Here is a 26513-nt window from a genome sequence, read left to right as displayed (position 1 = left end):
ACATCATAGGGTGATATTTAACCCAAGATCAACCCTGAAGGAATAATCAGCCAGCAAATAAGCTGGTTGGTTCTGGATACATACCCAATGCCCAAGCCTAAACCTACTGACATCTGTAATCAATAAAGTTGTGACCATTTCAATCCCAAGATGTTGTTCTGTCTTCATGACTGCTTCCCACGTCCCAACCCTGACAACCTCTTTGATCATTATACCTGGATATGTCTTGCTTGCCCATACAGAGGGCAGAGAAGGGAGTGTGAGTGTATATATAAACTAGCCTCCAGTACAAAAGGCTACATCTATATATGTACATTTACATTGTGTTCTGCTCGCTTTTGCCACTGGCCCAAACAACACTGACATGCGGTCCATGAAATGAGGCCTATAAGAGAATGTGACCCTCAAGCTGAAAAGAATTCCCCACCCTTGGTCTAAGTGCTCACCCACTCATGGTTGGGCAAATAACTATGTTTGGGGGGGGGCATAAACCAATATTTTTTCATGCAGCTTATCACACCCCCACCCCACCCACCAAGAGCACACACTCTCTTTATCATTGTGCCATTGTGGCCAGGTGCATAGCAAAAGCATTAGTCCACTTGTCTCCTAATTAAAGGAAGACGGTTCTTTGTCCAATACTAGCACATGAGTGGAGCAGTGCTTCTTTGAAGATGTTTACAATGTAGCAGAAGCTTTGAAATGTTCTGTACAAGTGTGTGTGTGACTATAAGAGAGGAGGGAAATTGCCCTGCTAATTCTTTCTGCAAAGAACCACCGTTTTCTTTGGTTTTGATTCAGTGCCTGCCAAACAACAGGATTGAAGAAAAGAATCTTTGTAATACGCTAGGAAAATACTAGTACCCCAATGAGCAGCGCTAGCAGAGATGGCTAGACAATAACAATACCTGTACAGTGAAATATATATTTGCAAATATACAGTTTGAAAGTTTGGGGAGATTAAATGATTTCATGCCACTGCCCTCTAAACTAAGTACCGTATTTTTTGCTCTATAAGACTCACTTTTTCCCTCCTAAAAAGTAAGGGGAAATGTGTGCGCGACTTATGGAGCGAATGCAGGCTGCGCAGCTATCCCAGAAGCCAGAACAGCAAGAGGGATTGCTGCTTTCACTGTGCAGCAATCCCTCTTGCTGTTCTGGCTTCTGAGATTCAGAATATTTTTTTTCTTGTTTTCCTCCTCCAAAAACTAGGTGTGTCTTGTGGTCCGGTGCATCTTATAGAGTGGAAAATACGGTATGCTAAGTATCCTTAGTTTAGAAATACAATACTTGTAATATAATCCTAGTTCATTTTATTTTTAATATAATGTCAGGCACAGCAATCCAACACCCTCTTCCCAAATCTGCCACACTAGAGGAAGATTTAAGGAGACAGAGTGGTCCCTCTGATTAGCTCTGGCCAGTTGTTCTAGGCTTTGCTTCCAGATAGGCTCTGCTACTCTGACCAGCAGAGTATTGGTGGAAGCTACCAATAGTGGTATCCCTACTGGAGAAATGGGCTGTTTCAGCAGGAGTGAGCAAGGATCCACTATGTCCTAAGGTAGTCCTGCAAAATCCAGGCTCATTCGTTGCCCAGCCCTGAAGTTGACATAGCTAAAAACCTGGTGCCACTGGTCCCATCTCTGGCATCAGGCATGACCCCTAAAGCTGGACAGGTGTTGGCTCTAAATTTTGGAGGACCCTCTCCCAATGAAGCCTGCCCCCTCTACTTCCTCAACACCTGTAGTTGCTCCTCCTCCTCCACTTCCTCATCACTAGTACCACTTGCATGCCTGCCAGGCAAAGAGCCAAAATTAAACAGGCAGTGGCATCTACTGGTCCTCCTTCTGGACCACAGCAAGAGGTTAGTGGACAAGCAGGTTGCATCAGTGAAGAGGAGGAGCTCTCTGGTGGGTTGTAGACCCTAGAAAGATGCTCAGCCATGCTGACCCTTAATGCTGGCTCAGCCCTGGATATCCACACACTGAGGCACATGTCTGAAAGGGGAAATATATGCTTTAGATGCAACCAGGGTGTGTGGAAGTGCTGACCCACTAGAGGCAGTGATCCCGCTTCACTTCTCTGCAATTGCAGAGGTCTTTCCTGCTATTGATACAGGGGCTATCTGTCTCATCATTGGTTCTGAAATCCTCAAAGATCTCACTACAGATTCCTTCCCCTCATTCCTTTCCTGAACGTTTCCTCACCCAGCTTATCTCTGCCTGCCCTATATTCTGGGCTGGTTTCCCTTTTAAGTTACACACACACACACACACACACACACACACGTGCGAATGATTATCAGTGCAATAGAATACCTAAACCTGGTAACTTAGAAGTAATTCCCACTGGTGTCAATGGGATTTTCCTCTATCTTCAGGGTGGTACCCTTTATGTGCCATCATAAACTTAAGACCCATTTGATAGTGCATGGCTATGCAGTAGGTCTTCTGGGTTTAGTGAGACTAAAGCAACATGGCTTGGTTTATCTGGATTGCATTCAAAATATTTTTTATAGCTAGGACTTATGTTTCTGGCTCCTCAATAGCCAAAGAAATCTCCTGTTCTATTGGTGTAATGAATAGAGTGGTGGTTTGATTTTGGGATTTTTGGCACTGGATATTTTTTGTAAATAATAATGATAAAACATTTAATATGGCCTCTACGCAAAATAGGAATGCAAAATGCAATGTCTTGGCTGTTTTCTAATCTGCATTAGAGAAATGCCAAACTGTCAACAGCTCCTGAGCAATATGAATGCTGCAGTTCTTCACACCCCTTTGAGTTCATATCAATCATTTGAAAATAACCACTTTTTTCAGAATGAGCTGTCACTATTAATTTGAATAGTAGCTGTTCAGTTGGAATTCATCCAATTTTTCTGCAGACCATTTGGTTTCTCATACCACAAACAAAACGACATGCAAAGCAGATTCCCCTGATCCCTTTACTCTTCACTAGAATGACAAGGTTGTCCCCAAAATTTTGGATTTGCATATTCTCTTGGTTTATTTGAAAGGGCATTTTAGTACTTTATTGAATTAGGATCCTATTATATAATAATGTTCCACATGTCTGCAAGCCTCTGTGCTCCAACTGAGTTGCTTCACTGATGTGGGCGCAATATAGTATTACTGAAAAGCTGAAATGGAGGGCAAGATAATAGGTTGTACCTTGTAATAGGGTAACCTTTTACGGATGAATACCCTCAAATGCACCTACTCCCAAGGAACTGCAAAGGGAAAAACCTTCCCAAGGAGCCTTTAGTACTTTTATGGCATCACCAGCCAATGTACAGACTCCATCCCTCTCTTCACAGTTATTTCCATTATTTGAGTACAAGCTATAGTGGTACCTCAGGTTACAGACGCTTCAAGTTACAGACTCCACTAACCCAGAAATGGTACCTCGGGTTAAGAACTTTGCTTCAGGATGAGAACAGAAATCGTGCTCCGGCGGCACAATGGCAGCAGGAAGCCCCATTAGCTGAAGTGGTGCTTCAGGTTAAGAACAGTTTCAGGTTAAGAACGGACCTCCAGAACGGATTAAGTACTTAACCCGAGGTACCACTGTACTAGACAAGATGTATTTTCCATAATAGTAAAGTCAATATTTTTCAAATATTTGATACCTAAGCTAAGTGTAAGAGCAGGCCCAGTGCTATTTTCCTAGAAAAACAGGTGCCAGAACTCACCTTGTCCCCTTAGAATGGCAATGGCACCCACCTGAGAGGTGCTGGAACTGAGTTCCAGTAAGTTCCAGCTGAAAGAAAGCCCTGAGCAGACCTCGGTCCAATGGAAGTTTCAGCTTTCATTTCGGTTTTAAAAACAGTTAACAACTAGCTCACTTTTCATGACTAAGGCATAAGCTACAACTTTAAACTAGAAGGCAATTTACATTTTTTTAATTTAAAAAATAGATTTGAAGCTTGGTGTAGGCTGCACTTCATAACCTATAACCAAGCCTGCACCAAACGTGAATGGAGGTTTTTTTAATAATTTAAATTCCAGTTTTAAAGTTATAGTTTACACATCAGTTTTGAAAAGTGAAATAGTTTTTTAAACTAGGAACTATCTTTTAAATATGATAGCCCACAATACATGTGAAAAGTTCATTTTTTTGTTCAGTTTCAAAATCAGATAAAAACTAGTTCAGTTGTAAAACTTTCAAATGGAGTCAGACCTTTGTATTGTATAAGGGGCTTCAACTGCTCACATCTTCACTTAAATTCCCACAAGACCAGCACCCATTTCCCCTTCCCTTTACAAAAAATTCCATTCCCAGTGGTCTCAGCTGACCTACGCCTACCTTTCAAATTTCAACCAACTGGTATTGGGTGCTCTTGATTTGATTGGTCATCGCAGCAGGGGGCATAAGGTCGTCAAGGCTGTACATTTAGGACAAACCTGTGAACAAGTCCACTCTACAAGCAACATGGACATCCCAGCAATAAAATTCAAGGTAACCAGTGACTTTTGCAACAGTCCCACTTCAGCAAAGAGGCTATCCAGACAGGGATAGCCTAACTTATGCTGCCTATGCTGTGGCAACCTTTAGGCTAGATTACTGTGATACGCAGAGCTGTTGTTGAAGACATTTTGGAAACTGCAGCTGGTGCCAAATTCAGTGGCCAGGTTGTTGGAGCAAGGTGGTCTGAACACATAACACCAATCCTGGCATGACCAACTGGTTTCTGGACCTGATTCAAAGTGCTGGTTTTGACCTATAAAGCCTTATGCAGCTCAGGAACCCAATATCTCTCCCCACATGAACCAACTTTAACCCTGCACTCATTTTCTGAGGTCCTTCTGCATGTGCCTTCTTTGAGGGAGATTGCAACATGAGAATGGGGCTTCTTTGTGGTGGCCCCACTGTTTAAGGAATACTTAATATGATCTTTTCTGATCTTTCCAATGTGGTGGTGTTGAGTTGGATCTTCCTGTCTCTCTGTCTCTCTCTCCTTATTGGTGTGGTTTCGGTTGCTAAATTTTTGCTATTTTTTTTGTAAGTCTCTTTGAATAAAAGTTACTAATACAAACAAAAACAAGCAAGCAGACAAACAAAAATGATGATGGAGAAACTCACTAGCTTTGTTTCGCATCAGAATTACAGTCACATACCCAAATCTGATTTATCAGATAGTACTGCCACATCAAAATATTTACCGCATAGTCCATGTCTGGCTAGGATTTCTATAGGAAGCAGAAACCGCCCCCAATCAGAACAATCAAAAGAAGTGACTCTGAAGCAGTGATAGGAAGAGAAAACAATGGTGTTGAGCAGAACTGAACAGGGCTGGGGGAAAAAAAGCCTGAATGACAAGATGGAAAACATTCATTGCTATCCTGGTATTTTGCATGTTTTGTGCTTTGAGAGCAAATGTCAAGGTTTGCTTTATAAATATGTATCTCAAATTAATTTCAAAATATGAACTGACATAAACAGATGCAGCAGCTCAGTGATGAAAAATTCCAACATATTGAAACAGAATTATCTAGATGTATTGGTGGGTAGCACTTCACTAGACTACAATATAGTAAGGTATAATTTTTGAAGAGTAAAGTTCAAGGAAGATGAGAGTTGCAGCTGGAGATTTCAAATGCTTTATTTTTTTCTCCCAATTGAAGTTAAGATTCTTCATGTTTATACAAAAAAAGCAGCAAGACTTTGAATGTTTGTGATGTTGATGTTATATACACTTATCAGTCTTTAAAGGAAGTAATCTTTGTAGAAAATAGTAGCGTCATATTATCCATTTCAGTAGACATGGCAATAATGATTGAACCTGACACCTGAAGGTACAAACTGCATTTCAGCTATTAGATTTGATTTGTATATTATCCATTATTGATATAATGTTCCATCTTTGAGATCGTTGATTTGAAATTTAGGAAGCATTATGAAATTTATTGTTGTCAAGAGATTCCAACAACTAATAGAAAACAACTTAGTCAATTAAAAAAAAATGCAGCTTTATTGCTTTGCCAAATGAAAATTCCTGTAACTGCTTTTAAGACTGCACCATATTATCAAATGGAATATGATCTTATGAAATAGGCTGTCCAACCCGCATCTCAGTCATCCTAAACTTGCATATAAGCTGACTTACAGCATTAGGTTGACATCAGGCTAAGTCACACTGAGAGCCATTATAATTAATGGACCTGTTGATTTTTATGAATGTACTCTGAATATTATTGACATTGGATACCACCTTTCACCATGTGTTTATTCATTTTATTTATTATAGATCTGTGCCAGTCAAAAATTTAAGATCTCTGGGCAGATTACAACTGTATACTTTAGAGCATTGCACTGAAGATAAAATGGGACCACATGAATGGCATTGTCTTCCTTGTAGCTTTATCTTAACAGATTTCTGTTAAGCCAGTGTGGTGTAGTGGTTAAGAGCGGTGCACTCGTAATCTGGTGAACCAGGTTCACTTCCCTGCTCCTCCAAATGCTTCTAGGGTGACCTTGGGCTAGTCACACTTCTCTGAAGTCTCTAAGCCTCACTCACTTCACAGAGTGTTTGTTGTGGGGGAGGAAGGGAAAGGAGATTGTTAGCCACTTTGAGACTCCTTAGGGTACTGATAAAGCACAATATCAAATCCAAACTCCTCCTCCTCCTCTTCTCTTCTGTGGCTTTGCTCCGCATTGAGTTCCACTTCTGCTGAATTTTGGTTTAACAAGGAGAAATTCTGTAGTGAATTGGAGCATGAGCAGTTTGCTATTGTTTCCATTCCCATTTCAATTTGGATTTCTTCTCCTCCCCACATACTATCTATGTACACTTATGAGCCTTGATAAAACACTGAATATGTGCACCCAGCCTAATTTGAAGTGTGATTGTGGGTATGGTTGTATCAATATCCATTTTCTTTGCTGTTTCATTGAAACCAATGCCCCTGTGCATGGTACCAACCTTAAACAACCATAGTACAATCATATCTATAGTTGTATGTAAGTTGCTTTTTTATTCTTTTACAAGTGTTTATCAGCACTCATATGTACAATGGTAAAACACTACACACAAAATCAAATCTTTATGGATCATATTGCAAGAAAAAAGCATTTTTAAATATATATATATATATTACAAAACTGCACCAGTAATTGAGGAACTTTAAAACAACATATAGTTCTGGTATTCAAACAGCTGGATTGAACTAATCTTGCTTGCTCTCTCTGTGCCTCCCCCCCCCACCTCAACCACATGTGCTGAATGGTTCTAAGACCAAGCCATCAGTTACAAGTATATGCACTGTATGATCAAATGCTTGAAATGAATTTCATGTTATCTGTTTTAAGTCTCAATGGATTTTGCTTAAATACAGAAATACTGGGAAGGAAGAAATACTACTTCATTGAAAAGAAAGAAAACATCAGTGGACCGCTTATGTCAGTTTATGTCATGCTTTGTTACACAGTTTAGCCTCAATTAATCCCCTTCTAAATATCAGCAGTGAAGCAAATTCTTGGTGGACACATATATTAACTCCTTAGATGTAATGAACTTGGATCATGTAATGAATTTGATTATGGGCAATGTGGCATAAACTATTGTTGCCCCCTGCCCCCCCCCTGTAAATTCCTAACAGGAGATGGGCTGGACTCCATAAAAACTGGGAAGATTATCTTTGGCAAGAGTCTCAGAAGCCTGGTCAAGAGAGATTTTATTAGCAGTATTAGTATTATTGACCAATGGATGAGTCAGTTTATATTAAGGGAGATCTTTTGTTAAGAATTGTGGACCAAGCCATACAAGGCTGTACAGATTAAAACCAATACTTCGAAACCACCAGTGCTGTTATGCTAAAACAGGAGTTATATGATCAGATCACCATCTTCCCACCAGCAATCTGGCTACTGCCTTTTTCTCCAGCTGCTGTTTCTAAACCATCTTCAAAGGCAGCCCCACATACAGCACGTAGATTATTGAAGTTCCCTCTATTACCTGTGTCCAGATAAAGCACAGCTGGATAGATAAAGACAAAGTGGGTAGAAAGCACTGCTCTGTGCCATTGAGACCACATGTGCCTCAACTGACAGTGGTGGATGCAGGAGAACCTGTGGACTGCATAGGGGCTGCATGGCAATGGCTTGCCATGTTGCGTTTTACTGGAATCTTCTGTACTAAAGTACACAATTGTTAGCTCTATCAGATACGATGGGCAAAAAATTATATACAAGTGTCTTCATAGAACACTGTATTATATGTCTGTCTTACTAGTGAATAAACCTTATCTCATATTTTCTTATCTAAAACCATCACTGGAGTATGGCTTTATTTGTCAGTCTTACTGAGGATGCTCATAAGAAAGTCTGATCTGCCTGTAAAACCTGCCATATTCATGCTGTTTAGAATCTCTCCCAAATTCTACCCTTGAATATTCAAATGTTCTCAGTGTTTCCATGCTACTAAATGCATACCAGACTTGTGCATTAAAATAAGAGTGTCTCATTTTTTCTCCTGTGTTTGCCAACTCGAGTACCAAGTCAGTGTGTGCTCCCCACATTCTATAGTTATTGACTGCCTGGCAATAGCAGAGATGAGGAACCTTACATTTTGGGAACAATGTGGCCTGTCTTTTTAAGAGACATGCTTGGCCTGTTGCAGGAACTCCCTTCCCCTCCCTGTGTGTGGTTTTCTCTATAGCTCAGTGAGAACTAGTTAGAACCTTATTCATGTCTGTATAGCAAGCCCTAGATGCTTTGCTTAGTTGTTGATCTGCTGTTCACAAATAAATGCAATCCAAGTTTTCTGGACTCCTGCTGTTCCCTTGGATTAGCTCAGACCTGTTGCAAGGTCACTTCATACAGTGAGTACCCTTCTCAAACCCACAGAATTCTCCACAGTCCACATCTACTGCTCAGGCCACAAGCCCTTTATTTTCCTAGGCTACACCTTTTATTGGCCTTGGCATGCTCTGTTTTTGCACACTATGACCCTCTTTTCAAGAATAGAAATGTGTCCTTGAACTCTGACAATGCTTCTTGTTTGCCTGGACGAGGGATAGAGGGTAGAAGCTTGCCTACTGCACAAGGGCAAAATTCACATTTGTTGCTCTGCTCACTTTTGCCTCTGGACCTGCTCACCGATGGACATGTAGCTCCTAGAAGGTATTGTGGCCTTCATACTGAAAAAGGTTCTGGCCATCTGTCATGGATGCTTTAGTTGAGATGCCTGCATTGCAGGGTGTTGCACTGGATGAAGCTCAGGGTCCCTTCCAACTCTATGATTCTATGATCTCTCAGCTATAGAAACACAGAAAATCCACCTTTTAGAGGATGACAGAGAAATCCAATTACTCTACTGTGTAATTTAGTGTATACCAGAGGATGACCCTTCTGACCAGACTCTTATGTTTACTGCAGAGTTCTCTTGGCAACCAGTGGTAAAGTTTAGTATGATATCGCTGGAAAATAATCTAACCTATTATGCTACTATCCTCGCATCACTTTCTTGAAACAGTTCAGTTGAAGTCAATACAGCTATTCCGGAAACAGCAATCTGAAAACTGTAGTCCTTGGTTCTTTCATTTACATTTGTGCTAAAACAAAACACACAACCAAAACCCATGGTAAACTGTAGGGTTTATTACTGCTTTTTTATTTTTAGAAGGAAAGGACATGTCTCTGTTTTACAAGACAGAAAATGAGCACCCTGGAGGTTGTTTTAACAACTTTCTGTAGAGACAAAGCTTAAAGATGAGCAGGAGAGTTTGATTTTGACTAGAGTACTCAGCAATTGAAAGCTGTCTCATACAAAGGAGTTGTATTTTTTTTTTTAAAAAAAGCTCATAAATATTCATAACCCCACATAAAAATAGAAAGCAAACACGGGGGTACTCTCTTATCCATGTTCAGGGTTGTCTCCTTTTCTGGACAGTTTATATTCTTCATAATAAATAACCAATGGACTGTGCAGATATCAACATTGTCCCTAAAGTAACATTTCTCTTTGAAGGGCTGAAACCAAAAGGCATCTCTAGGGCATCATAAATCTTAGTTTTCATTTGGAACGTAGGAGACATCAAGACTATAAAACAACATTTCTGCCTCAGAGAAGACCAATTTTAAATATAGAATAGGATTCTTTTGACAGTAAAGAAATGAGCAGATGAGAAGAGGAACTCTTCAATTCACCAAGGTTTTCAACAAAGAGAATACCTGCTAATCTGAACCCAGGGGAGTGTATGCAGTAGCAATGACCAAGCTGAAATCTTCCAGAAAGATTAATTCATTTTGGTTTCAGGCATATGTGTGATAGATATATTACAGATAGAAAATATATAACATTAACATTCCATATTTCAAAATCAAATAAGAAACACATCCTGCACGAACTGCTGAAAGTATCAATTTCAGAAGTCACATGTCAAATTGCTTTTTGCTTTTTACACACAAAAGCATCCAAACATTTAAATAAGGTTAAATAAGTTGATGGAATTGGGTCATATTAGATAGTATAATTGCAGACAGCATCTTGGAACTTTTAAAAGCCATTACAGCATAGCAGGGGTCTGAAACATCCAATTCTATGAAAGGCTTTTTGAACAAATTCACTTTTTAAAGCTCACAGAAAGTCAAGAGAAACAGGATAAATAAATACCCAAATTCTTCTGATCTCACATCCCCATTGTACTATAGTTTGTTTTGTGGAGAACCCCCTGGGTTTCTACCAGACACTAGTGGACAAACTTCAAACCATCAAAGAAAAAGCTAGCAAAAATCCCCTTTATAAGATAAGAAATATGCTTATATTTGTTTAAAGTGTAAGGATATGACTTATGTCAGCTAGGCGAATACTTCTAATAACACAGCAAAAGAAAGGGAATAGACTAGTCTTTTTTTCTGTGAACTACAATCATTTAAACCATCATATATTAGCCTGGATGAACACTGCGTATCCCCCCCACTTCACACAATTGGACCAGTGCTTCAGAATAAAACAAAACTGGAATCTTGGTACAATGGAAAGATTTTTCCCTGCCCCACTAAGTGTAAAAACTCATTGACAGGACACTGAGCATACCCTCTATCCAAAACCAGCTCAGGAGATGAGGCCTTCCACTAGCTAACTCACATTTTGCTAATATTGAATTATTTACCGTATTTCGATTGATACAAGTATCAACAGTTGCAAAGAGGCTCATAAAAATGGTTTCAGCCTCTGCAAAAGTGTGCTATTGATTCTAAATTTTAAAAACTACGGGGAGCCAATGAAAGGGCAGAAAGTCTGAATTTAGCTTACAGACAATATTGAAATAGTAAAGTTCAAATATTTAAAAGGAAACAAACAGAGCATTAAAATGAGATATCAGCACTGAAAGAGATTCCTGCTGTGCTGATGCCCTTGAATCTAGACAAATGACTGTGGGTGAGCTGGATGCTGGGAGTTAATTTCCTCTTAGAAATATTACAAGGTTTTGGAGATCACAAGTTTGCAAATGAAAATGCAACATAAAAAGAAAGGAAGAAAACATTATTCAGCATTGGCAAGTAAGACAAAATGTTCAGGAATACTGCAGAATACTAAAAAGAAGAGGATGCAAAAGTAATATATGCAGATTCCCAACTCAAGTGTTACAATCTCAGATGGAAGGTTACCTATATAATCTGCAGGGTGTCTGTAAAAACTGAGCAGCAGCTGAATGGGAAATGGCTTGAGAGCGTTTGGGAAAATCTTGGCAAGAAAAACAAACTAACAAACCAAGAGGTTAAAATGCTAAACTGGCTATAAAACTGCCATATACTATTCAACAGGGGAGTAGTTTAGTTTGTTGCATTTATTTTCTGCTATTAAGCAACAGTTGCTGGAGGATTAGATGTTTCAAGGAGCCTGAAGGATCCTTTTTTTAAAAAAAGAAAAAAATAATTGTAACAAGTTTTTTAGCATCTTGAAGACTAGCATATGTATGTATTTAATGATGGTCTATAAGCTTTGTTGGACTTGACCCCACTTCAACTGTTATCTTCAGCTGGGGTGTGTGTGTATACACATTGGTCTAGGGAAAATATAAACAGTTAAATAGCAACAAAATGATGCAATTAAAGCTTAAATATATGCAAAAGACATATAGTGACCATTCATGGCAGGAGTATTTGAAGTTAATTGACATCTTTAGTTGGACAGGGATAGGCACAGCTAACCTGAGTAGGACTGAACTGTCTACTCATCAGCTGGTGAGCAAAGGGTTCAATCCTGCTGCTGCTGGGGTCTGCTTTGGCAGAGTATTCCCCACTGGAGAACTTGTTGCTGTTAAGTTAGGGTGCCTCCAGACTGTTGCCATTTGGGGGTGAGATTCATTCTCATATTGGAAAATTCAGGTTGCATGATTGTCAGGTTGCACAATTGTAGGTAACTGGAAGGTCTTCCACATCAAACCCACTTCCCCAATGGTTGGACCTCTCTTTTTTTGGCAAAAATGATGGGGAACTGCACTGGCAAGTGAGAGATAATGCTTGCTTTGATGCAACTTTGTCTAACCTACCCAAAAATACATCAGGATGAATTCTCATTAAGTACTGTAGACAAGGTCCTCTAGTCTGCCTGCAAAGAAATCAGGATGAAGGCTCAATAAACAGTTCTTCTGGCGCTGTCCTTGGCTAAAAAATGACAAAAAACCCAAAACTATTTTACACTACTTTCCATTGGTTCTGGTTAGTGTTCTTATGGTGTAATCAGATCCATGTGGGCTCAGAAGTGTGGTCCACTTAGTTAAATGGATCTTACTCTAGGCAAATGATTGCAGCCTTAAGTTTCTTAGTAGCAAACCTAATATTTGTAAGTAGCACATGCTTTTATAAAAATCAATTAAAAATATTCCAGTTAAACAGAAAAATACTTCGAAATTACTGCTCTAGGTTGGGATGAGTGAACCAGTCCATTGTAGTCCATGTCACTTTGGCAGACTCATAAGTCTGTTGTGTTCCATTTCCACCTAAATCTTTTTTAAGAAAGAAGGAAATGTGCATTTTTGCATTGAAAATGTGTTTTTGCATTGAAATATGCATATTTAAAAACTTGTCTCAAACCTTATCTCAAAATGCACAGTTTTAATATATTTTGATACAGTGGTACCTCAGGTTAAGTACTTAATTCGTTCCGGAGGTCCAAAATTAACCTGAAACTGTTCTTAACCTGAAGCACCACTTTAGCTAATGGGGCCTCCCGCTGCCGCTGCGCCGCCAGAGCATGATTTCTGTTCTCATCCTGAAGCAAAGTACTTAACCTGAAGCACTATTTCTGGGTTAGCGGAGTCTGTAAACTGAAGCGTATGTAACCTGAAGCGTATATAACCCGAGGTACCACCATACTATTTTGATCCTGCAAGATGACATTCAGAAAGTGCAAAATCAAGTCGTTTTGATCTGTGCATGAGATTAGAAGGTGCGGAATAATTGAACTGATTTTCGAAATTCACACAATGATTGAATTTTTCAAATATCCACTATTTACCAAATAGGGCAAAATTTTGTTATATATATATATATATATATATATATATATATATATATAATAGATAAAGAATCACATCTAAAGTGTTCCCTTTGTATGATAGAAGCAGAAGTATCAGGCCAGGCAAAGCAGGGTTGGGTTGCATTGTAGAAGTCACCTGTGGTAGCTGAAAGTGAGAGGCAAGGTGGTAGGAATTCAGTGCGGTGTGGATGCAGTGGCAGAGCCAATCCAATGCTCCCACCACTGTATTCCCACCATGTTGACCTTCCTGCCACCTCATGCCTGTATTGCTTACTGCTACTGACCTGCTACTGAATGGAGGAAGTTTCTTCTGGTTAACATACCAATCTGCTAATAACCACACTTTATTATCCCACAAAGTGATGCTAGGCATTGTGGGAAATCTAAAAGATGGCCAGATTCAGCTGCTGAGCATTGCTCAAAGTGCTGAGCTGGGGTGGGGGACCCTCAAAGGGGCCTTAGGGCCACTAGCCATGAGTTTTGCCAGGGTGCTGAAACCCTGGCAGCTGTCCAGGGATGCCAGGTACTGATGGTGGCTGTGGATTTTACCCTGGTGGAACAGCTGTTTGACATTTGCAGTGTCTCTCCTATGCATTGAATACAACCACCAGATTGGGGTACAAATTATAGAAATGCCAACTTAGAAAAACTAATGAAAATTGACGATGCTTCAGTAGCCAAATCCAAGGATTTTAGCCATGAAAACATCTCATGTTCCAAAATTATTAGATACATTTGTTTACCTTACAATAAATGATTAATAAATACTATCATGTGGAATTTACCTTAATAAATTACCTTAAAAAGAAAAAAGGTGCATTCAAGGAACGGCTGATTTCTCACAACCTTATCAATACTTTAATTAAATAAGTACTCCAACGCGATTTAACAGCTGTAAATGTATTCCCCAGGGATATGTGTTTATTTTGTGCTCTGTCGTTCTTTTTTTTTTCCCAAGAAAACTTGGCTTAGATTGAAAATATGTTTCATTTAAAAAGATTTTGTGAAGTTAATATAATTACATGGAAGTTTTAGAAACCAGTAATTTTAATTACTGTGTATGAGAGATGTGTGAACAGCCTTGAAAATTGCAGCCTTATATACTCTTTAGTGTAGTAATTGGTTTTGGTTTTGGTTTTTTTTTTTTTTTACATTTTATTTTCGTTTAAAAATGTGTATTTCCAAGTCTACAATTACCTAATTACACAGACTTGAATCAATAGCAATTTCTTGGCTTTAAAAAGGATAAGATTCAAAGATTCTAGCTTGGGAAATGATATATTTATTTAGTTATCTTATACCTAGAGGTTTTACTGCAACTTCAGGAAATTGTCTACATTTTAAATGGCTGAACACAGCTGATTCATTGGATTATTACTATTTTCTTTTGTATTTTTGTACAGTCATACCTCATGTTATGTCCGCTTCACGTTACGTTTTTTCAGGTTGCGTCCTGCAGAGACCCAGAAGTACCAGAAAGGGTTATTTCCGGGTTTTGTCACTTGCACATGCGCAGTAGCACTAAATCACACTTCATGCATGTGCACAAGTGCCAAATTGCTCCACGCACATGTGCAGATATGGTGCTTCAGGTTGCTGGCTTTTTACGTTGCGAACAGGACTCCGGGACGGATCTCCTTCACAACCGGAGGTACCACCGTACAATGGGATTTGCTCATTTAGTACCTACCTACCTCTGGTTTAATTAATCAGAAAAACTAAATTGGCTTTCAGTGTGAAAATCATGCTAAGGACTTGGGCTTGTTATCTTCATTATTAATTTGCATTGCAGATAGCACAAAGCCCAGACAAAGGCCACACTGCATGTGAGAAGAATCGCATTGTCTATGCTCACCTGGGAGCATCAGCACTGGGAGTCATTCAAAATGAGGTAATGGGCAGCCTGTGGTTAGAATGTTCTCATATTGAGATGATAGCAGGAGATAAAGATCAGAAAGTTCTCTCTAGCCGCATCTGAACTATATATTTAGAGCAGTATCATACCACTTTAAACAGTCATGAATTCCCCTGGATAGTCCTGCGAAGTGCAATTCATTTGTTAGGAGACCCTCTTCCCCCATAGAGCTACAATCCTGAGAGCAGCTTACCCCCTTTCCAAGGATATTAGTATCTGACATCCAGCGAATGTCTTGGACCTTGGTCTCCCCTGTCTAACTGCTCTGCTACATTGGCTCGCAGTGTTTACAACTATTTGGGGAGGTTCCACATCATCACTGGAACATTAGTATCTGACACTGTTACCCTTCTCCCTCTTCACGATTGCTGTTCATTAGTATTCAAATCAGTTCTTACATATTTCACTTTGAATCCAACTTAAGTAAGTCTTACATCTGGTCACTGTAATACTGTAAGCCTTACTCTGATATAATGCCATTGTATAGTCAATCAGTTTCATAAGGGCACTTATACAATAAAACCATGATTTTATGAAGCACTTTATCTTTTTGCAATTTTTAGTTTCAGCTGACCATGGCGAGCAAAGTTAAGGGATGCATTGTAGAGTATTTTTGCCTCTGGCAAGAATATATCTTTCCCTCGAAAAGCCGTGGATTTTAAGAAACCAGAGAGAGAGAGAGAGAGAGCGCTTGAGAAACACATGCCCACTGAAGTGATAACGTCCACAGTAATCACATAACAGTTTTATTTTCATTCTTTCCATGTGTCCCCCTTTTCCACTCCTCAGTTTCATCTCACGGGCTGCAACATACCAAGAGCTACTCACAAGTAATTCCTTCTTATTCAGCACAATGGGGAGAGTGTGCAGGTTGATTGTCATTAGTGCATCTCATTACAATAACAAGGATCATGGAATGTCTTAAAGAAAATGGCATGGTCAGAACAGATTTTTGCAAAACAGTTTGCCCTAAAATACAGGTAACATGCAACTTAGTGCATCTAACTTGTGTGCATTCAGTTTTACCTGCCTGATGATAGATCGATAGATAGATAGATGATAGATAGATAGATAGATAGATAGATAGATAGATAGATAGATGATAGATAGATAGATAGATAGATAGATGATAGATAATAGATAGATGATAGATACCCAATGTGTTTTGACTATACTATTGGCTTTAGATGCTATCCCTTTAACATAACCCAAGCATACATTCAGAGGACCCTGTAACGCACTTTTCTGTTACTCTCTATCCCTCCCCACCTCTCTCACACACACTGGATAATTTACCCCAGTAAATGCGTTTTTTCACACATTCCATGGCTGGAGAACTGCATTGCAAAATTCATTTCTGAGGTTGGCCGTGTTCCCTGTTCACATAGCATTTCGGAAACTGGAAATTAAGTAAGTTTGCCTTTAAATGCAAAGTGGATCATGATTCCTGCCCCCATCCGTAGGCCTCTCCCACCACTGGCAGGCAGACCCTGGAAGCAACCATTTAAATGGACATGCTCTAGTCATAAAAGAAGCATTGTCTTGCTATTTGGGAATCCATATATGTCAAAAATAAATAAATAAAATAAAGTGTGCCTCATCCCTATTTTTACGATAATGTCTTCAGAAAATCTTTACTCTTATTTGAAACTTTATTCCTCTTAGGAAAAGTTTTATAATCTAACATTTTGACCTTTCCCATACTCCTTTTCTTACTCCATGGCATTGGGCTTTTGTCCAGATTGGCCAATTACAGAAAAAGCAGCTGAATGGGATCATTAGAAACCAAAGATTAGTTATAAATCTTACAATATTTTTAGAATATATAACTCTGTAATAGAGACAATAATTGTGTCATAATTACACTAAGTATTGTGTTACACCTCCGTCTCTAACCATTACTGCACATTAAAGAATTTCCATCCCAGTAACTCTGTTCTGAGCAACTTCAATCCATTCATCATCATGAAATGTGCAATACCATGAGTGCATTACACTGATGCAAATTTAATAATACTACTACTCCACACTTAATTAACAACTCACATGGCAGGATCCCAGGTCACTTTGCAAACATTAATTCATTAAACTCCTGAACACCCCTGTGCAGCAGAAGCTCTGCCACATAGGCTGCCAATGGGTAAATGTGTGCATCTTAATTTTTTTTAAAAAAAGAAAACTGTTAAGTGTCTTGCCCAAGGATGTACAGTGGTACAGTGGTACCTCTGGTTAAGGACTTAATTCTGTTCTTAACCTGAAACTGTTCTTAACCTGAGGTACCACTTTAGCTAACGGGGCCTCCCACTGCTGCCGCACGATTTCTGTTGTCACCCTGAAGCAAAGTTCTTAACCCGAGGTACTACTTCCGGGTTAGCGGAGTCTATAACTCGAAGCGTTTGCAACCCGAGGTACTACTGTAAAGGGAATAAGAACTGTACTTGCTGATCTATGGAATGATGTCTGTTGCCAGCAGTTAACAGACAAAAAAGTGACTAGATGTGGGGCAAAGATATTTTGTAGGAAAAAACTCAAAATATGCATATTGAGATATATAGGGGCTCTCTAAATATTTGAAGTGGAAAAGAAGGGAAGAAAAATATTGATAACATTCTGGGGCAATTAAAAAAAAAACCTAGCTGGGGTGTCCTTTTAAAAAAATTAAAAGCATGTAAAAATGATCTTTGGGTGGGTCATTATTAAGGGTAGCAATTTATAATTTGCTATAATTTATGACTGTATTTTACACATGCTTACCTGGAAGACGGCATCATGGAAAACATCTGTGTGTGTGTGTGTGTGTGTGTGTGTGTGTGTGTGTGTTGTGTGTGTGTGTGTATTACACACACACACACACACACACACACACACACACGATTCCACAGTAATATAATGTGTTTGAAACCTAAAGGGACTAAATGTTGTACTGATCAGTATGTGCAGGGGAGAAATTTGATTTAGTTCCCATTTAAAGGTGAACCTACCCAATTTGAACTTTCCAAAACAATATGCAAAGCAAAACACAGTCATCCTATAAAATTTTACACTTCCCCAAATTCTGCAGTTCTGTTCGTCAGCCAAGTAATGTCTACAAAAATGAAGATAGAGGTAAAAGCACACCTATTTAGTTAAAATAGCATACAAAGTGCATTGCACTGGGTAAAAATTGCTTTGCAAAAATGTATCTTAGGAGAAATTTGCACCAAAATGCAGATGAACTACTATGAGAACTTTTTAATAATAAAATTGCAAACTGATGTGGAAATGTAGACAACTGAACTTAAGAGGAAAAAAGAAAAAAGAAATGGAGATAATCTGACATCCCTTTAGTGTTCACTGGTAAAATGTGTTCATCAGAAAATTCAATTTTTATTCATGGTATCCCAGACTGGCACAGCCAGATTGGACACAGACCATGAGTCATGCAGTGGTACAGTTGCCAGCCTTCCCCTGATTTTGTAGTCCACAGCCGACAGAAAAACAAGTGAAAATATTGAGTGTTTGGTGAGCTTCCATATAGCTGGAATGTATTCATAATATAATAATAATAATAATAATAATAATAATAATAATAATAATAATAATTTATTATTTGTACCCCGCCCATCTGGCTGGGTTTCCCCAGCCACTCTGGGCGGCTTCCAACAAAGATAAAAAATACACTAAAATGTCACATATTAAAAACTTCCCTGAACAGGGCTGCCTTCAGATGTCTTCTGAATGTCAGGTAGTTGTTTATCGCTTTGACATCTGATGGGAGGGCATTCCACAGGGTAGGTGCCACTACCGAGAAGGCCCTCTGCCTGGTTCCCTGTAACTTGGCCTCTCGCAGTGAGGGAACCGCCAGAAGGCCCTCGGAGCTGGACCTCAGTGTCCGGGCAGAACGATGGGGGAGGAGACGCTCCTTCAGATATACTGGACCGAGGCCATTTAGGGCTTTAAAGGTCAGCACCAACACTTTGAATTGTGCTCGGAAACGTACTGGGAGCCAATGTAGGTCTTTCAAGACTGGTGTTATATGGTCTCGGCGGCCGCTCCCAGTCACCAGTCTAGCTGCCGCATTCTGGATTAGTTGTAGTTTCCGGGTCACCTTCAAAGGTAGCCCCATGTAGAGCGCATTGCAGTAGTCCAAGCGGGAGATAACCAGAGCATGTACCACTCTGGCGAGACAGTCTGCAGGCAGATAGGGTCTCAGCCTACGTACCAGATGGAGCTGGTAAACAGCTGCCCTGGATACAGATTTGACCTGTGCCTCCATGGACAGCTGTGAGTCCAAAATGACTCCCAGGCTGCGCACCTGGTCCTTCAGGGGCACAGTTACCCCATTCAGGACCAGGGAATCCTCCACACCTGCCCGCCTCCTGTCCCCCAAAAACAGTACTTCTGTCTTGTCAGGATTCAACCTCAATCTGTTAGCCGCCATCCATCCTCCAACCGCTTCCAGACACTCACACAGGACCTTCACCGCCTTCACTGGTTCTGATTTAAAAGAGAGGTAGAGCTGGGTATCATCTGCATACTGATGAACACCCAGCCCAAACCTTCTGATGATCTCTCCCAGTGGCTGCATGTAAATGTTGAAAAGCATGGGGGAGAGGACAGAACCCTGAGGCACCCCACAAGTGAGAGCCCAGGGGTCTGAACACTCATCCCCCCCCACCACTTTCTGAACACGGCCGAGGAGGAAGGAGCAGAACCACTGTATGACAGTGCCCCCAGCTCCCAGCCCCTCAAGACGGTCCAGAAGGATGTTATGGTCGATGGTATCAAACGCCGCTGAGAGATCCAGCAGAACTAGGAAACAGCTCTCACCTTTGTCCCTAGCCCGCCGGAGATCATCAACCAGTGCGACCAAGGCAGTTTCAGTCCCATGATGAGGCCTGAATCCCGACTGGAAGGGATACAAATGGTCCGCTTCTTCCAGGCGTGCCTGGAGTTGTTCAGCAACCACTCGCTCAATCACCTTGCCCAAGAATGGAAGGTTTGAGACTGGGCGATAATTGGCCATCGTGGCCGCATCTAAAGATGGTTTTTTAAGAAGCGGTTTAATAACCGCCTCTTTCAGCGGGTCTGGGAAGGCTCCCTCACGGAGGGAAGCATTCACCACCCCACGAAGCCCATCGCCCAGTCCTTCCCGGCTAGCTTTTATAAGCCAGGATGGGCAAGGATCCAGGAGACAGGTGGTTGGCTTCACTCGTCCAAGCAGCCTGTCCACATCCTCAGAGGTAACAGATTGGAATTGATCCCACACAACTTGACCAGACAGGACTCTAGCACTCTCCCGCCCCGGCCCTGCTCCCACGGTGGAGTCTACTTCTTCCCGAATCTGAGTGATTTTATCTGCAAAAAAATCTGCAAAACTGCAAAATTCAGTTTGATGGGTCACAGTTTTTGATAGCCCAGCAGTTGCAGCAATTGCTTCAAGATGTAATTGAGATGATGCTAGGATGCTAGCATAATACTACGAATCCTGTATTGTATCCTGCCATGTAATCAGGTTCATTTGTCTAGATAGTTAATTTTCAGAGAATCCAGTGGCAAATGGAGAAGAAATTGGCAATGGAAGGAGTGGATGGAGTTCTCAGTTAAACTATATCTGCTATCTTATATTTGTAAGGAAACCAAGATACGCAACAAATAGCAAAAACATCTGAGAACCTGCCAAGAGCATAAACGAACAGGGACTGTGGACTTGTCCTTTACTTTCTGCTCTTACTACAGAAGTGAACTGTTGTTGTTTGCTCTTACCATCTTTCCAATTTGCAGCAGAGTTGAAGGTATATCTTCCTTTATCTCACCAACCCTAGGCTGCAGCTTTCTCACTATTTGCTCACTGTGTTACAGCTGAGATACCAGCAATGCCCAGCATCATGAAATGGTCCTTCTTCAGTGACCATCTCATTCACAGCATTTATTTCCTGATAAAGTAGTGCATGGAAATGAGCCATCTATAATCTCCTTTCCCTCTCTGATCTATCCTCCAACTGTAATATTTCTATTGGAGTATATCAGAAAACACCAATCATCCATCAAGATGTTCCTTTAAAAAAAAATCATTTCACCAAAAAATGAGACATTATAATGAAATAATCTGACATGCTTTATACACACTGTAATGCTGATTGAATTTCATTGATATTTAAAGCTGCTTTTAATTATCAGATTTCCACCTTCCAGTGCTATGGGCAATGAAAAACAATGAAGAGCAAGCAGCATATTGTTTTAGGCAAAAACTGAAATGCACTAAAGTGTAGCAGTCCTTTCCTGAAGAAGTCAATATAAATATATTATTTAAAAGCCGATATTATATTAGGATAATGAAGGATCAATGAAAAGTGCCCAAACAAAACATTAGTACCTAGAATATACTTAGTTGGCAAAGCTGATGCTAATCATAAGACCCTCAAATATTACTTGATGATTAATAATTGCCAAAGGGGAGCTAGCATACGTCTTCTTACCTATTTTCTCTAAACACTGCATGTCTCTGTTTAGCTTTCATCAAGGACAGCTAGTGTTGCATAACAGCTTGTGGACCAGATGATATTGTGGGCATACTGTGATACTGCCCATCTGTGGGCAGAGACCAACTAGTTATACTGCAGCATGCTTCTACTTTAGCCAATCAGATTAAAGATAATTAGATTCCCCATCCACCCATTAGACCACTGCAGAACCTCCACAGACCTTTCCAAGCCAAAGTGCAAGATTTCAAGTCTCCACCACAGCATAAATATTAAGAACCTCATTCCTCCAAACTGTTAAGTAATTTTGTCACTGTCACCAGCCATGAGCTGATACCACGTAATTCAAAATCAACTTTTTTATTATCCCCCACACTGTGAAACCCACATACATTGTAAACAAACTGAACTTTACAACAGCAAATACAGATAAAAGGTGCTTTATCCACAAGCACCTTGAAGCAGCCAAGACTGGATATAACTAATGAATGTGTCACCGAGGCAAGGAGATCATCAGAAGTCAAATGACAGTAAGCAAAACTTAATGGGACCGTGGCTGACAAAAAGAGCATTCAGACAGATGAATTAATGCCTGGAAGTAGGTTGTAAGTAATTTGCTGTATTTCAGATACTGAGATACTTATCATGGAGATCACTGAGCTATCATTTATACATACCTCTTCAAGCACTTCACTCTGTTTTACTGCATGGATCAATTGTGTTTGTAGGGTGTAGAAGCACCACACACTTGAAGACAATGGAATATACGCTTGAAAAAATTGACTTCTTCCATAAGAATGTATGTGCTGTTGATACAAGAGTAAACATCCGGGGGGGGGGGGTATTAGTGGAACCTAGGTTCTGGAGTCTGAATCTTTGTCTCATCATTTCTCTGGCATATTTTGGCTAATAATGTAATGGGGAGTTTACAAAGCTAGTTATTGATAAACTTGAACATTCAGAGTTCAATTGTGTGGTTGATTGGACTCATCGTTTAACATTAGCCCTTTGAAACCTTTGGACCAGAAACTTGCCTACAAAATACTGCTTATTAATTTGTTCATTTATTTCGTATAGGAAATTATTCTACCTTGCTAGCAGTCATCATATTCGAATCAACTTATGGATGAAATCAATTGGGGGGGGGGGGATGATCCATAAAACAACAGGTAGAAACAAATAATTGGTGCCTCTGTTAATTAACCAAGAGAAATCAAAACAGTCCAGAAGATGTGACAATAAAACAGCAACCAATGTAATCAGAAACCAAATTATGAATAACCAAAGGCTGAGGCAAATACGACAGGCTATGTGTGGTGCTCAACAGATAACAAAGTTGGCCACGGAAAAATATATTTGAAATGGGTGTTTTGCTATGATGAAGAAAGGGTTATATCCATTGACTACCCACCTGATCTCCATAGACAGGAACACCCAGACAGGGGTCTCTAGTTGCCTGCGAATAAAGTATCTAAAAAAAGAATGTAGAATTGGCTTACCAACAGCCAATATTACTATGAAGAACACCCAAGCAATTATACCTGTAATAAAATTCTATTTCCTCTGCATAAAGAGCTGCGTGTTGATATCAGTATGCTTATACCTAAATAAAATTAAAGGAGTACTGAACACGCACACACAAATAATAATAAAGATTATAGATGCTAAAGTCAAAGAGAATATTATGCTTGAAATACTGGCCAATAAAACTCCCTGTGTGAAACCCTCACTACAACCCCAAACAGTTTATTGTTTCAGAAAAGCATAAATTCCAAAACTGGAGGTTCAAGACCTTGCAGATAGCATCTGCTATACTTTCCTTGCCAAATGCATAAATACAAGTCTCTGAGTTCAAGTGAGGGCTGTATACAAATAATGTAGAGTTGTTTCCTTCTGAGTGAAAGACTACAGCAGCAATATTTCTTTCCATTAAATCTGGAATAAAGTATGTGCCAGGGAACACAATCCTAAATAAAGAGGGAAAAGATCAGAGGAGAGCAAACAAAACAGTGTAATAAGAAAGGCAGGCTCATTCTGAGGAGCTGATAGGAAAACAAGCTTTCCCATCAGAAAAAAACGGCATTATTGTTTGGATCCTTTTATTTTTGATTCTGTAGCAGTTGTTGAGGGTGTGCATGTTTTGGGCTTTTTTGCAATTCTTATAAGCTCTTAAGTATCGTAAAGTATTGTAAGATTGTGAACTTGTAATGGCTTGCAACCTAATTTAACTATGAATAAAAGCACTCCTAAACAGTAGAATTTGGCAAACTCAATTTCAACGGTTAATCGAAACATTTAGTTTTATGGATAGAAAAGAGACTTTCAACCCAGTCCTGAGCATGCTTAGTTGGAAGTAAGGTCCAAGTTCATTAGAAATTCCTTTTGAGTTTGAACATTTAGGATTGGGTTGATTTCCTACAATTCTCTGAGTCTGTGCTTCATCCCATAGAACAGATAACCACAATGATTTGCAGTAGGACCACTGGAAGCTGCCTTATACTGAGTCTGATCCATTTTGCTCATTACTGTCTTCGTTGACTGGCAGTAACTCTCCAGGTCTTCATAGCATCATAGAATTGGAGAGTTGGAAGGGACCACGAGGGTCATTAGTCAAATCCACAGTAATGCAGGAATCTTTTTGCCCAATGTAGGACTTGAACACACAACCCTGAAATTAAGAGTCTCATGAAGGAGTCCTTCCCAGCACTACCTGGAGATTTGAACCTGGGACCTTCTGCATTTTAACTTTTGGTTTAACATATTGCAAACGGCCATTCTCATACTTCCTGCTTTAAACCTCTAATGTTGCAGGTTGAAGGGGGCAGCATGGGGAATGAAAGCTGCTGCCACCACCACTGTAGAAAGCCAGAAAGAAGCCTGCTTTTTGAAATGCTGCCTTCTTACTGGCTTCCCTTTGCAGCAGGCACTTAGGAACCCTGCAAGGGATTTTGAAAGTTGAATCAAATGTGGCTGATCTGCCCCACAGAGGCATAAAGGTTCCCCATCCCTGATCTAAGGGAGTAATGGGGGGCTGGTGGGTTGGCAAGCTCTAGGGGTTGGTGAGGGATGGGAGTGGTGAATGTGCAAGTGTGGCAATCACACAGGGTCCCCGGACGTTTCATCGTCTATTGATCCCTGTGCCACCACTTGTGCCGTTTTTCACTGCCACCACCCAGGCCCTACCTGGGACAACACTGAGTCCAGTCAGGGTTAAATTGAAACTTAAACTTTTGTTTATTTATTGCAGTTTAACAAGCGTGTGGTTCATAAACACTATCAGTCAATTACATTCATGGGGTGCCTCTCCAGACCTATAACTTTTGCTACCTGCTCTCACTCACTAAACCACCTCTCAGATATTTACTTGTCTGTCTAGCCCCTAACTGTTCCTGACTCAGCCTATTTCGTTACACTAACTCAACCTACTCCAGCCCAGTTCACTCCCACTCCACCCACCCAGCTCCCAATGAACTCTTCCCTTTGCCCCTCCCCAAGCTGGTTTTATAGTCCCACTGACTCCACCCCCTGGGTCCTGACTGGGCAACCTGTTTAACTATTTCACCTCCAGCACTCTCTCATATGTTAACGTCACAGCAAGATGCAGTCAAGATATGCACATTTCCCAAGCCTTGTTGGGTACTTTCTATAACTGGCGAAAGTTCAGTATTTAGTCAATATATGCATCTTCCCAAGGCCTCTTGGGGATTATGTATATTGAATGCAAAATGTGCATAATTCCTTCTTCATCATGGAAGGAATATGCATACATTCTCAATGAGGCTGGTTAATGTGCAGAAAGGCTGGCTATTATTGCACACTAACCATTCAGCTTACATTCCCCTTAACACAGATGAACAGATATAATTTCAGAGTCCTTAAAATATATATAATGCGATGTTAGTGTACTATTAAAAACTGTTTTGAAACCAATGGAATTTAAAAGTGCTCACCATTGACTGAATTGTAACCTGAATTGTTTTAGATTAAAATGTTACTGCATCCTGATGTTCGTCACATAGGTCAACTGGAGTCAAATTAACACCTATAATGATGCCTTTCAATCTTGAGGATAATTTCTCAGTCTTTCAAAGCATTTTCTCCCACCGAGCAGAGTTTGTACACCCTCTTCTAAACTAGCGCTAACTTCTCCAAGGATCAAAACTTTTAAAGAAGCATTCAAAAAGGTTTTTCCTATATTGTAAGGTTTTCCCACAAAGAGGAATAAAAGGCTTTCCTTTACTTCATTAGGCCTACAATTCTATGCACACTCTTGCGAGTAAGCCCATTGAATTCAATAGGACTTAGTGCTGAGTAGATGTACATGAGACTGCACTGTAAATTTGTCTCATTATCCAGCTACTGAAACTAGATAGGGCAGAAAGAGCCACTGTAGAGGTAAAAGAGGAATCAAATCACTCTGAAAATATTACATGTGTATGCAGCCTAAGGTAACAATGTATTAAAACTAGCAGATGTTGCCTTTTTTTAATAGAGAGAGAGACTGTTGTCTTGTTAAAGTATTGTATGAAATTTAATTATCTATGGTTTATGCCTCTAGATTTTATCAACCGTTACTAGCTTGAATTTATCTGTATATAAAGTCTGTCATTGCTGCTAAAACTATACAAAGGTTTTCAGATGGAACTGAGAC

Source organism: Podarcis cretensis (genome assembly GCF_951804945.1).
Source record: "Podarcis cretensis genome assembly, chromosome: 9".
In the NCBI taxonomy this organism is placed as follows: domain Eukaryota; kingdom Metazoa; phylum Chordata; class Lepidosauria; order Squamata; family Lacertidae; genus Podarcis; species Podarcis cretensis.
Note: the sequence above shows the minus strand (reverse complement) of the source record.